The sequence below is a fragment of the Typopeltis vanoorti genome, chromosome 1 (assembly GCF_054136105.1).
Source record: "Typopeltis vanoorti isolate ZY-2024b chromosome 1, IOZ_Tvanoo_1.0, whole genome shotgun sequence".
In the NCBI taxonomy this organism is placed as follows: Eukaryota; Metazoa; Arthropoda; class Arachnida; order Uropygi; family Thelyphonidae; genus Typopeltis; species Typopeltis vanoorti.
Window position 1 is genome coordinate 37,857,344 of NC_143549.1, and position 16,101 is coordinate 37,873,444.

The window sequence follows — 16,101 nt, forward strand, 5'->3', positions numbered from 1 at the left end:
TTAGAGTTTGGAAAGTAACCACCAAATTTCAACACGTACACTACCTCGAAGACCACCAATCATAAGCGCTCATCAGTAGGAATTCTGCCACTATCAAACAACAGTGGATCTGCTTATCTATTCCACTATGTTTAGACCAGGGCAATGGAAAAGTGTGGCGAGTCACCAACGAGGACCTGCCTTTAATATCACCAAGGTTTGGACAAAGGTCTGACAAAGTTCAAGTAAGCTCGCATCATTCGGCCTTTTCCCCTAACTTCTGCAAATTGGTTGCCAACTTCCTAACTGGATGCCCAGTACTTGCGATGCTAGGTGGTTCCTTACCGTCTAGTTTTGCAATCCACACCTAATCTCGTATACACACGAGAATCCTATTCTCCTTCTCATTCGAACAATTTAAAGATAATTTTCTTTTCTATTGTCTTATAATTCTCTTGGCTTCCTTGCTGCTATGTTTCCATCTCACAGAAGCATAAATATCAGCTGGGTTATTAAGCCACGTGCTTCTATCTTTTTCTTTTCTTTACTGTTCATTCACATTCTTCATTGAACATATTTTTACGCCGTGTTTTACTCTGAATTCGAGTTCGGTTTTCTGCTGCTACATTTTTCCTATCCTTGATACGATTCCAAATGTTTGCAATATTTTCACCCTCCTCCGGTTGCATATACTTCAACTTCTGTTTAATTCACGCGCATATTTTCATCTCTCTTTTATTATATCTAGTTTGTTAAGATTGCATCTCAGTTGAACTGCATGTGCTGAAAAATATTCACTGTTTATTTTAATCTTAAGTAATGCACCGATTAGAAGACGACCACACTCAGTTCCTCTGAAGCAACGGGTATTCAGAATGCAGTTTCCATATCGTTTAATGATTATGATATACCCAGGAGGGTAATGGATGGCAAAGTTGTAGCCAATGAAGTGTTAACTGAAGCTCGGCTATTGCTGTTTCCCTCCTGCCATGATCAGAGCTTTATATAGCTCAATAACACCCTATCCATACATTTTCTTTACACAGAACGGGGAATACGAAAAGCATTCTTGCTTTCGATTGAACGTATGACGATTAGGAGATTTCCACGTCTGCTTGCGTGTATTCTTCCTCATAAACAGAGTAGTGCGGCGTATTATTAAGTTTCTGGATGTGGCCAAATTAATTAACATTTCTCCATTAATATTTGGCTCTTTGGTTTCCAATAATTTTTATATTATTTCTTCTTTTCCGCCATGTTTCCATTCACATCGCCATAAAACGATTATATCCATTTTCCATGTCTTTTACTGATTACGATATGTACTATTAGTTTGAACGTATGATCAGTAGGAGAGTTCCACGTCTGCTTGCGTGTATTCTTCCTCACAAACATGGTGCGGCGTATTATGAAGTTTCCGGATGTTGCCAAAATAATTAATTCCATTATTGTTAGTGGTGTGCGATGCTGAGCATCTTACGTATGTTGGTATTTGACAATCGGACGAGCATCTTACGGATGTCTGTATTTGGTATTCGGATGACCCTGATCACGCAAGTCTCCATCTCAGCATTCTCGTTTCCATGGAATGGAGGATTTGCTCGTGTTTCTTTTTGTTGCCCGGCATACTGCTCCGTACACTGCTGGCCCTACCCGGCTACTGGCCTAATGACTGTTCTACAGATCTTGATTTTAGGAACAGTGGAATCTTCTTATCACAAAGAACTATTTCATTCAGGAATGATTTCTTGAAATGTTCCAAAGCTGTAACAAGCTTTTCGCATTCCATAAACTTATTCGTAAACTATTGTCCCAAGGCTTGTGCGGCAATCCATCTAGCGAAAACGATCTCCGAATTCTTATTTCTCACGGTAAGGAGCTCCTTAAAAGCTTCTGGCAGTGCATTAATCGATTCATAAACTACTGTTCCAAGGCTTGAGTGGCTATCCACTTAAGGCCTTCCAGTGAAGACAAGCTAAGAATTCTTATTTCTCATGATATGCAGCTTCTTACAGCCTATTAATGTATTCATAAACTACTGTTCCAAGGCTTGTGTGGGTGTCCATGCATTCTTATTTCCCTGGTATGGAGCTTCTGACAAGCTTCTGGCGGTTCATAAATCTATTCATAAATTACTGTTCCAAGGCGTGTGTGGCTATGCATTTAAGGCCTTCCAGTGAAGACAATCTCAGAATTCTTATTTCTCATAATATGGAGCTTCTTACAGTCCATTAATGTATTCATAAACTACTGTTCCAAGGCTTGTGTGGGTGTCCATGCATTCTTATTTCCCTGGTATGGAGCTTCTGACAAGCTTCTGGCGGTTCATAAATCTATTCATAAATTACTGTTCCAAGGCGTGTGTGGCTATGCATTTAAGGCCTTCCAGTGAAGACAATCTCAGAATTCTTATTTCTCATGGTATGGAGCTTCTTAGAGTCCATTAATGTATTCATAAACTACTGTTCCAAGGCTTGTGTGGGTGTCCATGCATTCTTATTTTCCTGGTATGGAGCTTCTGACAAGCTTCTGGCGGTCCATAAATCTATCCATAAACTATTGTTCCAAGGCGGGTGTGGTTATCCATCTAAGTCCGTCCAGCGAAGACGTTCTCAGAATTCTTATCTCCCTGGTATGGAGCTTCTGACAAGCTTCTGGTAGTCTATACCAGAAGTATCATTCTGATGTTTGTGTTGTTGTCCATTTATGTCCATCCAATGAAGATTATTTGGCAGATGTTTTATGACTAGATGTTTTTTTTTTTTTTTAGAAATGGTTGTCTGGTGCAAGTCCTACTGGTAGTAATGCTACCGCCTGTATAATTAACAACTTGATTGGAATTGACATGATTGCATACAAACTACGATGAATTAACAGCAAGAGTAGAATCAAATAAAATATAAAACAATTAAATAAAAATAATGAACTAAATAATGGAATTTGTCCAGAAATGTAGCAGTTCACATGATTTTGAAGAATTTTGCTTTTAAAGCAAACATGAAAAAATAATATAACCGAAAAAAAGAGTAAGATGAAATAAAAATAATACAATAAATAAATAATAATAACTGAATAAAACACAAAATATCAAAGTAAATAACGATAAAACGAATAAAATAGATGAAATAAACATGAAATGAACAAATTAACTCATAAATGTGGTCATAACGTAATCTACAAAAATTTAGAGTTTTTAAGCCAAACAAAGTTAAAATTATATGTGAAAATAACAAAGAAATTAAAAACAAAAGGTCATCTTCTTCTTCTTGAATTTAGACTTTGTTCACCCTGTAATTAAAATAAAATAAATATTAGCAGAATTCTCGTGGCTGATTGCCGTAATTCCTGCACTCATTGAACGCAGAAATTGTTGATGCATCTAAAATCGTCTAAAACTAATTCTTACCGAGTGTATTTATTAATACAGCATTCGCAAGAGACAATGTGTACGTCAGTACTGCGCATGGGCTAAGAGATTTTTTAGTAATTTTATTGTTTTATTTATTTACTTTTTTAGTTTTGTTGCTTTTTTAAATAATTCGGAAACCCTCTTCTAGAGATTAACATGGATGATTTTTAAACTTCTTCAGACTTCCAATATGCAGGGGTCGTCTAATACTTGAAAATAAAATTCAACCGCCCCTAAACACAATCACAAAAATCTCAATTCGTAACCGCAGCCTTTTTTGGAGAGTGAATACGAGTTCCTCGCGGTCCAGCCAAGAAGGCTGGTTGGTTACTTCAGCATTTCACTGGATCAGAAACCGAAGGGAAATGCGAGTGAAAGCATGGTTTATCTTTCGTTCGCTACGGATGGGAATCTGAGATTATTCTGTTTGTTAACAGATGAGTTTTAATATTATCTTCATTTTATTTTTAATGGTTGTTTTATTTAAGTATTCACTTCTGCTATTCCAAATGAAAAATCCGAAGGGGCATTTTTTTTTCTCGAGGATTTCTTTGTTTTCTTATGTCGATGCTTCAAAAACTTTGCTTAATTACATCGTATTTCATTCTCAAACTGGGGGCGAACTTACTATCACATACGACACCCAAAATTATTATTAGTCTGTAGTTATCAGTTACGTTAAAAATGTGTAACAACAGTTATATTAAGCCATCGTGAAATATTTCCTAAAGAGTATATAACATAAGATTATAATGTAACTATAATATAGCTAAAAATTATAATATAACATAAAATGTAAGGTAAAATAAAAGTAAAAATAAAAATATAAAATAATACAATAATTTTATCTCCCTAAAAATAACTTAAAAATACCAAAACACCATAAACTATTCTAAATATGTACTAAATAATAAAACGAGAAGCAAAATAGAAATGGATCATGAATGATTATGATCTTGAGGCCGAGATTAGAATTCTGAGACCGGTCCGGAAGCTAAGTTTTGTTTTTAAGAGTGAAGTTAAGTTTCGTTTTGTGATTATTTGATGCATCAACAGCGTGCTCGATCATCAGAGCAGGTAAGACTTTTATTTTATTTTATCTTCAAAAACATTTTCCAGACCCTCTACTGTTCCCAGCCCTGTGCAGCACTCGGTGTTGAAGGGACAAGGCAGGTCCTTCCCCCACATCAAGTCTAGATTATGGATTCACCATATGAAGATCTCTCCTTCAAAGAACTTCTAGCTATCTTTCGGCAAATTGGTAACATCCTACACACCAAATGGCCAGGAAAGATAGAAGTTCATCAGATTATGGAGGTCGAGACAGAAGACCCTCAAACCTCCGAAATTTCTCCTAGCCTCACTCATGACAGCGTCAATTCCTCCGCTGCAGAAACTGTCACAGATTCTAAGGATTACCAAGAAGTCAGCAGAAAGAAGAGAAAGAAAAGGTCTCTTGCTGCAGAACCTGAATCTGCACCTGAAATGGACACATCAGCACAATCTAGTGCAAGCACTGAGACAAATATACCAACACAGTCCAAAGAGCGGATCCCACCAGTAGTCCTGCGATCGAAGGAAAAATGGTCGTTACTCGCAGAGACGATGAAGAAAAGCAACATAAAGTTCTCGTCAGCCAAAAACACAGATGACGGAGTACGCATACAGCCCGAAGGAACAACGGACTACCGCCAGCTCACCAGACTTATGGACGATCATAAAATCCCGTACCATACTTACCAACTTAAAAGTGAAAAGAACCTCAAGGTAGTGATCAGAGGATTAGTAGAAAATATAACAACAGAAGAAATAGCTACTGACCTCAGATTAAAAGGCTTGGAGCCAGTCAAGATTTCGCGAATGTATCGCGCAGACAAGCGCCCCATGCCTCTGGTCTTAGTAGAGATCAGTAAAGACCAGAGGGAAATTTATGATCTTAAAATAGTCTGCAACTTGGTCATCAAGACCGAGCCACTACGAAGAAAGGCATCGGCTGGTCAATGCCATCGCTGCCAAAAATTTGGGCATGCTCAAATGTTATGCAGAGCAGACTACAAGTGTGTGAAGTGCGGTGGCAAACATCCCTCGCACACTTGCGTCAAGCCAAAGACCACACCTGCTAAATGTGCGAACTGCAGTGGCCCACATCCTGCAAACTACAAGGGTTGCTCTCTCCACCCATCAAACCTTCAAAAGCCTAGACAGGAATTAACCCAGCCCACTCAGAAAAATATTGTGAGATCTGTGCCTGAAATCCAAGTGCAAAAAGTCACACCAGATAAATCATATGCTTCTGTGGTTTCCTCGAGTAACATTAAGGTACTCCCTGCAACTAGCTGTCAAAATTCCTCAGCAATACTCGCTGCCTCACTTGGGGAGATGCTAATGGCCTTCAGCAAAACAAATCCAAGCCAGGCCGACACCAGCAAATTCCTTAGGAATACTCAAGCCATCTTCTCCATGATTAATGACTAACCCGGCTTTAACATCAAATTCTATGCAGATAATATTCTGGAATGCAAACGGTCTAAACAGCAAAATTTTGGAACTACAGGAGCTTACAGATCATTTGCAAATTGATATTCTCCTCATTAACGAGACACACCTACGTCCCTGCGATAATCCCAAACTCAGAAACTACTCGTTACTTCGAAATGACAGACTAAATGCCAGAGGTGGTGGCACTGCCATCTTTGTCAGAAAAAAGATTCGTTATAATGAGACTAAGAAGATTACTACATCTAACCTCGAGGTGACAGGCATAGAAATTCTTACCAACCATGCAGGCAGCTTAAAGATGTATTCTGTATACAACCCCCCTGGCAAACCTCTACTCCCCTCTGATCTCTCTCAGCTACTGGATACAAATGAAGCAGTAATAGTAGCAGGAGACCTCAATTCCAAGCATCCTTTATGGAACAGCAAAAGCTGTAACAACAACGGAATGATCCTCTACAACTTTGCCTTGCAGAGAAATATCGTTATTGCAGGCCCGATTGAGCCAACACATTACGGAGCGACCGGCAGACCTGATGTTTTGGATATTGCTATTTTTAACAATATTTCTCATCAATTCAGACTTCAAGTAGTTGACGAGCTAAGCTCAGATCACAATCCAGTACTCTTAAGTCTAGGGGAGGAACCTGAGCTCATTCCCAGCCAATCCCACACAAACTTTGCAAAATTCAAGACTAAAATGAACACTATTATAGACTCAGTACCGACTATTTCCACCCGTGAAGAAATCGACGCGGCAGTCAACAATCTTGAATGTAAAATACAGGCTGGCTTATCCGCAGCTTGCTCTACTTCTACCCCAGCTCAAGTAAACTTACTTCCTGCAGAAATCCTTGCTCTGATAAGGAACAAAAATAGGCTCAGACGCCGCTATCACAACACGCTATCTCCGCAAGACCGTCAAGAACTAAACAGAGCGTCCAACCTCGTCCGTTACGCTCTAAAAGATCACAGAAACCAGCAATGGGAAAGAAAACTCTGTTCTCTCAAACCCGAAGATAATTCTCTGTGGAAGTTGACTAAAGCTCTCCGTACAGATCGCTCTAACATCCAGCCCATTCACGGAGAAAGTGGTCTTGTTTACAGAGATGACGAAAAAGCAGAAGCACTCGTTCAATCCCTCCAACTTCAGTGCCGTCCTAATTATGCACAAGCGGATCTAGTCTTCATAGAAAAAATACACCGTAAGGTACGCTCTGTGCTTCGGAGACCTTGTAGCTGTGAAAATATCTGCCCCACCTCACCTAAAGAGGTCTATTCAATCATCAAGAAGCTCAAAAACAAAAAAGCCCCTGGTCCAGACGAAATTACCAACAAAACAATCAAGGCCCTCCCACACAAAGCTGTCATGCATTTAGTAGCGATTATCAATGCAATTCTGAGAATTAATTATTTCCCCTCAAGATGGAAACAAGCCGATATTTTCCTTATTCTCAAGCCTGGTAAAGCGCCTCAGATGCCACAGAGCTATAGACCCATCAGTCTTCTATCATGCCTAGGAAAAATAGCAGAAAGAGTCATTCTCAACCGACTTAATGAGGAGGTGATTAAAAATAACATCATTCCGAAAGAACAATTTGGTTTCCGTACTGGACATAGCACTACACATCAAATTCACAGACTGACTGAGTTCATTACTACAGGCTTTAACTGGAAACAGCACACAGGAGCTATCTTTTTAGATGTTGCAAAAGCTTTCGATACAGTCTGGCACAAAGGTCTCATCTACAAATTAATTGCAGCCAACATCCCTCTTTATCTTACCAAAATTATTAACTCCTTTCTACAGGACCGTAAAATTCAGGTTAAGTTGCGTGGAATTAGATCCTCACTGAAAAAAATCACTGCTGGTGTCCCTCAAGGCTCGCTGCTCTCACCGCTGCTTTTTAACATCTTTGTTTCTGATGTTCCTAGCACATCACTAACCACTATAGCTAGTTATGCGGATGATATGGCTATTCTTAGCAGATCTCTCAGGCCTAATATAGCTACTCAGCGATTACAAACTGCAGCAACAAATTTAGAAGACTGGTTCAAAAAATGGAGAATATCTGTAAATGCCGATAAAAGCACTGCCATTCTTTTCACAAGAAGACAAGCATCTCATGTTGGAGAAGTTAAACTTTTTAACACAGCCATCCCATGGAGATCTAGCACCAAATATCTGGGCATCCAACTAGATAACCGTTTAAACTTTAACTCCCACATAGTTTATGCATGCAAAAAAGCAAACTCTGCAATTGCACAACTCTATTCTCTCCTCAATAGAAGAAGTCAAGTCAGCACTGATAACAAACTACGGATCTACAAAACAATTATCAGACCATCGTTAACTTATGGATCACCAGCCTGGGGGCACACTTCCCCCACAAACATCAACAAGCTACAAGTTATACAAAACAAGTGCCTCCGTATGATCTTCAACGCTCCGTGGTTTGTCCGAAATACTCTCTTACATCGAGATGCCGATATTCTAGATATTCCCACTTTCCTCCATAACAGTGCTACTGCTTATTTTGCCAAAGCAGCTGTTCATCCAAATCAACTCATTCAAGAGTCATCAAATTATGACGAACACGATAGGTGGAAACACAAGCGCCCGAAAGCTGCTTTGCTTATCGATTCTGGTACCTCCATACAACCCTAAATAGGGTGAGCCAGGTGCTCGCTAACACTTAATTCATGACTACTCATACAGATTAAGGGATCGAAGTCCACGGGACTGTAATCCATCTAGCCAAATCAGGTTATCAGGTTATCAGAAATGGATCATGAGCTGGGTGAGATGCGGTGATTGATTCATTCAATGCAATACCCTTGGAGGGTAATGGATAATGGATAGCAATGCTGTAGCTAATGAAGTTCTAACTGAGGCTCGGCTATTGCTGTTACCCTCCTGCCATGATCAGAGCTTTAATAGCTCAATAACACCTTATCCCTACACTGTCCTCTACAGATAACGGGGAAGATGAAAAGCATTCTTGCTTCGCTTCTTTAAGCCAGTCCTTATCCTTATATAAGGACTATATAAGAAATGAACAAGGAATTAGGTTGAATGGGATGAATCAATCGACCGTGAGATGCGGTGATTGATTCATTCAATCCAATACCTTTGGAGGGTAACGGATGGCTATGCTGTAGCCAATGAAGTTCTAACTGAGGCTCGGCTATTGCTGTTACCCTCCTGCCATGATCAGAGCTTTAATAGCTCGATACCACCTTATCCGTACACTGTCATCTACAGATAACTGGGAAGATGAAAAGCATTCTTGCTTCGCCCCTTTAAGCCAGTCCTTATAAGGACTTACTATTAACTTTTGTTGTTAGATCAACGTGTCCTTTGTATTTTGCATACCGGTGATATTTATGCATATTGCAATATGTTATAGTCGAATTTTAATGGTAATGATAAAGGCAAATTCCTTATTAAGTCAACCGTGTTACGGTATTATTAATGAGGGTCACGGCATCCTTTATATATATATATATATATATATATATATATATATATTTCCAATCTCATGAAAGGTTGGACGAGTCAGAATTTGTAGTTTTCTGTTTGTAATTAACGCACTATGGTTTGATAGAAAGGTTATAAATTCATTGCATTTTCATGATAATAAGGAATTCTGGTCTTAAATTATAAAAGACATTGTAAAAATTATAAAGACATTGTAATATTAAAACATTTAAAGTAATTATAAAAATTATTTTAATTTATTTTAAATAATTATAAAAATTTATTTTAAAATAATTATAAAATTATTTTAAAGCAAGCGAAATAAATTATTTAATTGAAATGAATATCCCTGTAACCCAGTCGGGTGCGAGGATGCACTTTGGTTGGAAAATCCTGCATTCTGTTCTGAGACTCGAATTAGCCGATCTCATGAGTATTTTTTTATATATATTTGATTTCCTTCTACGCACGTACGCGCACACACACACACACAGTGAATGGGAAAGAAAAAACAAGAGGTCATTCGTGTGCATTGAATTTCGGTGAACAGGGAAGTGAAAGGGAAAAACGTTTGTCGTGGGGAGTGGTGAAATATGTTACCAGACAGAGAGAGAGCGAGAGAGAGAGAGAGAATATGATGCGTTCAACTTCAGTGAATGAGTTCAAGGAGAGGGACGAGCATTGAGTGATTATCACTGATTATTCCCGAAAGTGTTTCAGGTTTGAAGTGTAATTATCAAGTAAATAAGTTGGCGTTATTTATCGAGTGGACTTCCCGCAAGTGCCCCATGGAAATTCCATCGTCATAATAGTAATGATAATAATATAATTAAATTGATCGTATTTCATTAGTGTTTATTTAATATTTAAAGTAAAAGCTTTATTTTTTTTTTTAAATCTTTTTCTTTGAATTATGACTTGTAGCAGTCGACACCTGTATTAATCCACTTGCGTCAAAACTACTGTAAAATGGGATGTTAATCATTAAACATAATTAATTATCTAGTTGGATTAAGGGAAATGAAATGTAATATTTATATAATTCCCGTTGTTGTTATTATTAATGTTATTTGTTCGTGCAGAAAAAGCCATTATTGTTTTGGAAGAACTTCCGAAACAGCGAGGCTGTGAGGCCTGGGTATTATTAAAAATGTTTTTTTTTTTTTTTTAACGTGATCTGGAAAATGCAAGGAAAAAAAACACCTAATCATTTTATTTTATTTATTTATTATTATTATTATTATTTATTTTATTTATTTTTTTTTGCGATTTTAATGTAAGTGTGACGACCAATAGGATGATGGCTCCTCTCACAACCAACAGGCTAGAATTCTGTAACTCTTTTCCCACACAAGATATTAATATCTTGGGTGGGCAAGATATTGTGCTGAGTTTCCATTAATTTTCTTAAGAACATAGGTAAATTATAGATCTTCTATTAAAATTTATTAACAGAAAGTAAGTTTTTAATAGATTGTAAAAAACAGACAATATTACCTTCCTACAGCAAGTATACTTAGCATACTTTATCAGTTTAAAAAAGAAAAAGAAAAAAATACCTGAAGAGGAAATAATTTGTTTGGCTAATAACAGGTTCAAACTTTCCGTAGTCCGATGGAAATTCAAGCATCATTTATAAATGGAGGATGCGCTAAACCAGGAAAGGCGATCAAAATTTAAAATCCAAATTTGGCCCAGGGTCTTTTTCTAACCAAAGAGGGAAAGTCTATAAAATTTGGATGTGTTAGATGAAACAGAATAAACCGAGAAAGGAGTCTGGTGGCTTCGTTTTTATAGTGGGGTTAGATCAAACAGTTTTCGAAGTATAAGTAAAAAAATCGTAAAATTCAAGAGAGTGAGTGAGTGAGACTATCCAAGATTCAAGGTGTTCGGTCCGAACATAGCCTACGGCGTTTTCAGAGCGAGAGGTGGGTTCCGTGAAATATTTGATAACAGGGCCTTGCAGTTCCAAATATAAGCATTGAACCACACAACAAGTCGGAAAGGGTGATTGTCGTACCCAGAAATTTGCAAATTTGCAAACAAAATAATTTTATATGAAGATTGCGACAAGGTAATATTTAACACCTTATGAAAGACACCTGTGCAATTGCCTTTTATGTGAACAACACACGCAATATTAATTTTTCAAATTAGCGTGAAGAAAGTCACTAAAATAAAAAGTCACACTCTTATTATCCTGACGAACACATAAGAAACTCAAAATTTAAGAATAATATTCTCCCGTATCCTTTTGGAAGTCCGTGCGTGAGTGTGTGTCGTACATGAAATCGACAAACTGCATCCCTAAATTTAAAGCTGAAAATTTAACTGCAAAGAACTAAGTGGTTCGGAGAATCAGTGAATATCGGCTTAACGACAACTGATATTTTAGAAAAATATAATTACGGATTCAAAATCAATGGAAAATATGTTTCGTATACATTAAATCATTTTATGTTCGTGAGAGAAATCATGTCAGTCGTAGCATGACTAAATTCATCTCATAAATCAAGAATCGATAATTTCCTAAATAATTACATAATTAAGTCATTTTGAAACTGCTAAATACTTACTAATAGTTTTGGAATCACTCTAAAAGAGACGCTTTATAAACTTCCAAAGAGAGAATTTCTCCTCTTCAATATAGCCGATGTTCTCGTCTAGGTTGACGCCCAAATCTATAAGATCCTGACGGTATTCAAACACGGCATTAAATTCCTTGTAGTGCTCTTCTATGCCCTTAATTTCTTTCTTTGTGCGCCTGTAAGGAATGACAGAATGGAGATAATTTTAATAACAGTAAATGGAAATATTGAGAAATTCTACAATCAAAATTTCACTTCACTCCAGATAAGCACGAAGTAAAGAAAATAATAATTGTAAATGGTGAAGTGTGATTATTATGAACCAAGCAAACTGTTTCGACCAGCAAAAAAAAAAAAAGCTTATCATCATAGTTCCATTTTTAAGTCCATTATAGATAATTAAAATAAATAAACAAATAATAGCAATAATAAATCGTCTGAAGTAAATCAATCTGTCGGTTGATTCATTTTATGCTAGTTTTAACGCTGAATGGCCGCGAGATTTCCATGGAAAGATCTCTAGATAGATTGATGCAAGACCTGTCATCTTCCTGTGGTTTTCTGTTCGTTACGCACAGAGTAAACGTTTATTTGGTCGGTGCGTTTCGCACTGAATGTGCACACTTTTCAACATTAAAACTGATCAAATTGCTACCACAATCGTTATCACCATTAACAAGTCTTTTTTCTCATCTTTTTGTAAAATATTCATCGAATAGAATCATACTTACTGGAATTCCCTAACTCGATCTTCTCCAAAGGAAACGCGTTTTGGTTGCTGTGGATCAACTGGAGTTGAAGGACCAGGAGCATCGAGCATGATGGCATTATCTCCTGAAGCAGATGGATCACTAGTAGTGGCTACAGATTCTTGTGTAGCAAGCATAGCATTTTTTGATTTAGAATCAGCCATTTCTTGAGTACTTTCTTGTTGTTCAGAGGTGGAAGGACCAGCGAAACTAACAACACCTTTGTCTGCAAATACGACCATTTTCTTGGATTTAGAATCCGCAAAAGTGGATGGTCCGGGAACGCCGAGAGTGAAAGCTTTTTGTTCTGAAGAAACTGCGTTCTCTTCAGCGCATCCAAAAGGCGTAGATGGTTCACTAGTAGCTGCAGGTTCTTGTGTAGCAAGCATTGTGTCTCTTGATTCATATTTGTCCTTTTCTTGAACATTTTCTTGTTTTTCAGAGGTGGAAGGGCCAGCGCAATTAACAACACCTTCGTCAGAAAATGAGGCAATTTGCTTAGATTGAGTATCCACAATAGTGGATGGTCCGGGAACACCGAGAGTAAAAGGTTTCTGTTCTGAAGAAACTGCATTCTCTTCTGTGCATGTAAACCGAGCAGATGGGTTACTACTAGTGGCTGGAGTTTCTTGTGTAGCCAACAGAGTATTTCCTAATACATTATTGACCATTTCTTGATTAGCTTCAGGATTTGAAGGAGCAAAAACATTTAATGATGGTGCATTCTGTGAACTAGCATATCGTGAAGTATGTCTTAATATACCACGTGGTGGTGGAGATGGCAGTGGTTGTGGGTGTTTCCTTTTCACACACGGAACTAATCCTGGAAGAAATTGGAAACAGAATATTTTTAATAATGGATTGTGTTCATCTGAAAAGACGGAGAAATAAATTCTTAGTTTATACCTCCTTTTTGATAGTTCAAATAGTCAAAAATAAATATAAAAATTTAGCTGAGTACTAAAGAAAGATTGCGGTATTTCGACCACATGTTTATTAAGATAAATAAAAATAAACAAAATCCGACAAGAGCGAAGGCAGGCAATGAAATATCAGCTTAACCGAGGCACCGACAAAGCCTGCCGGCTGGAAACGAATATTCAAACCACCCAAGTTCCACAAGGTTGGAAAGGGTGACATTTAAAAGACCAGTGTCCAGTAAACTGCAAACTCGTCAGTGTATCAAAAGGGATCATTCTTTCGATCGGCTAAGTAATCAGTGCCCGAAAGATCACTGACTGAAAACTACTCGGACCTTTTTACGGCAATCGGAGACAAGTAGTACTGCCACTCAGCCAACTTCCACTGAAGGCAGCGGCAGACAAACTCGCCAGCCTGCACGGTCCTCCTGTTTCACAGAGTAATCCATCTACGGGCAAGAATACTTGTCTTTTGGTGGGAGATGAATTTCATCGCCCAGTGTGAGACCACTCCTCTGCTTGGTGGAGGCCTGAAGTGGCTTTAAAAAAAACTCCATGTTTAATCTCCAGAGCCAGATTTCCGGTCTGTGTAAAACTTCAATGAAAAATTATGAAATTCATAAATAAAAAAATCCTTGGACTTCTCACAGTACTAAGGTATTACAACCTTTGGTGTGTCGGCGTTACAAAAAAAAAAAAAAAAAAAAAACTGAGTTCGCATGCTTACATTTTGTATTTGAAGGATTTCTCGAAGTGAGAAAGGTGAAGGCAGGTCTACATTTTTGCAAAAAATATTCAAAATCAGTATTTGAAATCTAAATACATGATATTTCGGTAGGTTCTTCACATTTAATTTCTTTCATGCAAATTAACCCCCCCCCGAAGAAATGTTTTAAACATTCCGCCAATTATTATATAGAGACAGTATGTAAATTTCAACCTAACACGGGCCTATAAAACTAGCTTTGAATAATAATAATAATATTATTATTATTATTATTATCATTATTATTAACCCAAACAAATGCAACATGATACAAATCTGATCATAGACTGGCTCACGAAAAACCTCCATACACCTAAACTCAGAAAAGACAAAATTAATGATATTCATAAATCCACTGACTCGACTAGTTGATAACAAATATATAACTTAACAACATCCACTTTCCAACATAAAAAACACACAGAACAGCAAAACCACCACAATCACTCAGGTTGAAACAATACGATACCTTGGAATTTACTTCGATGCAGATATGAACTGGAATAGCCACATAAACCATCTACACAACAAGCTTCGAACAATAAGTGGCAAACTCTACAGATTAAAAGACATAGTTCCCATACGCCTAAAAACACTAATATACAAAGCACTATGCCAAAATATTACTCAGACACGCTATAACAACGTATGCTTTCTGTGCACCCTACAAATTAAATAGATTAATGTCGCTACAGTACAAAATGACAAAACTAATATTTTGGGAACAAAGAGAAAATCACGACCTTATAAACATTGCAATGTCAGAACACGAAATACTGACAGCAAAACATTTATGTCACTATGCAGCCTTGCTAAAACATTATTTCGATGCCAACTATAGGACAGTTAGAAATACATACCGTATAACAAGACCTCAGACTGCTAATTATATCACAAATAAATACAATAATCACTACGGAAAGGCCACGCGAAACTTCTACATCCCAGACATGATAAAGAAATTACCTTTTGAATACAGAAACCTTGCAAACTACAATAGCCTGAAAAGAGCTCTAAGGACATACTACGAACAAGAAACACGCACCCAAAATACCATACAAACTTAATGAAACACAATATATTCGTTCAGGCTTCCAGTACAGCGATGCAGCAATACATTCCAAGTTATTGTTCATTCACATTCAAATATTTAAAGAGACGGAGTAAATACGATAAGCACTACGAACACTCTACTACTGGCGCAAACTGCATATAAACAACAGTGGAACTGCCCGACGGACAGTGCGCATTATGCTATTAGCTCGCAGCTCACTATGAGGTGCATATGCTTGCGCGCGTAGCAATATGACACTGTGGTAAACACAGTGCTGCTAGCGTCCTTCGCCTTCCTAAGTGCTACAAGAGGGATTTTTATATAAAATAAGAGAATTGTATAGGATTGTTGACGATAAAATTAAATATTGCAAGCAAATATAAATAAATTATAAATATATTTGTTTTTTCGTTATATAACGAGAAAGATTGGGGATGCTGCAGTTCCGCAGTGCCTATGCACGAGCCTCCCCTGCTTATAACATATATTTACAACATACATTTTTACAACATATAATATTACAACGTTAGCTGATTTTTTTTAATAATAAATTAATTAAACGGTGTGCCAGGTGACCACAGAGCATTTCAATGCGAAATACGTAAGTTCCATACATTCCGGTGATATTTTGAAAAGTTCTCTAATTTACGTATAGGTAC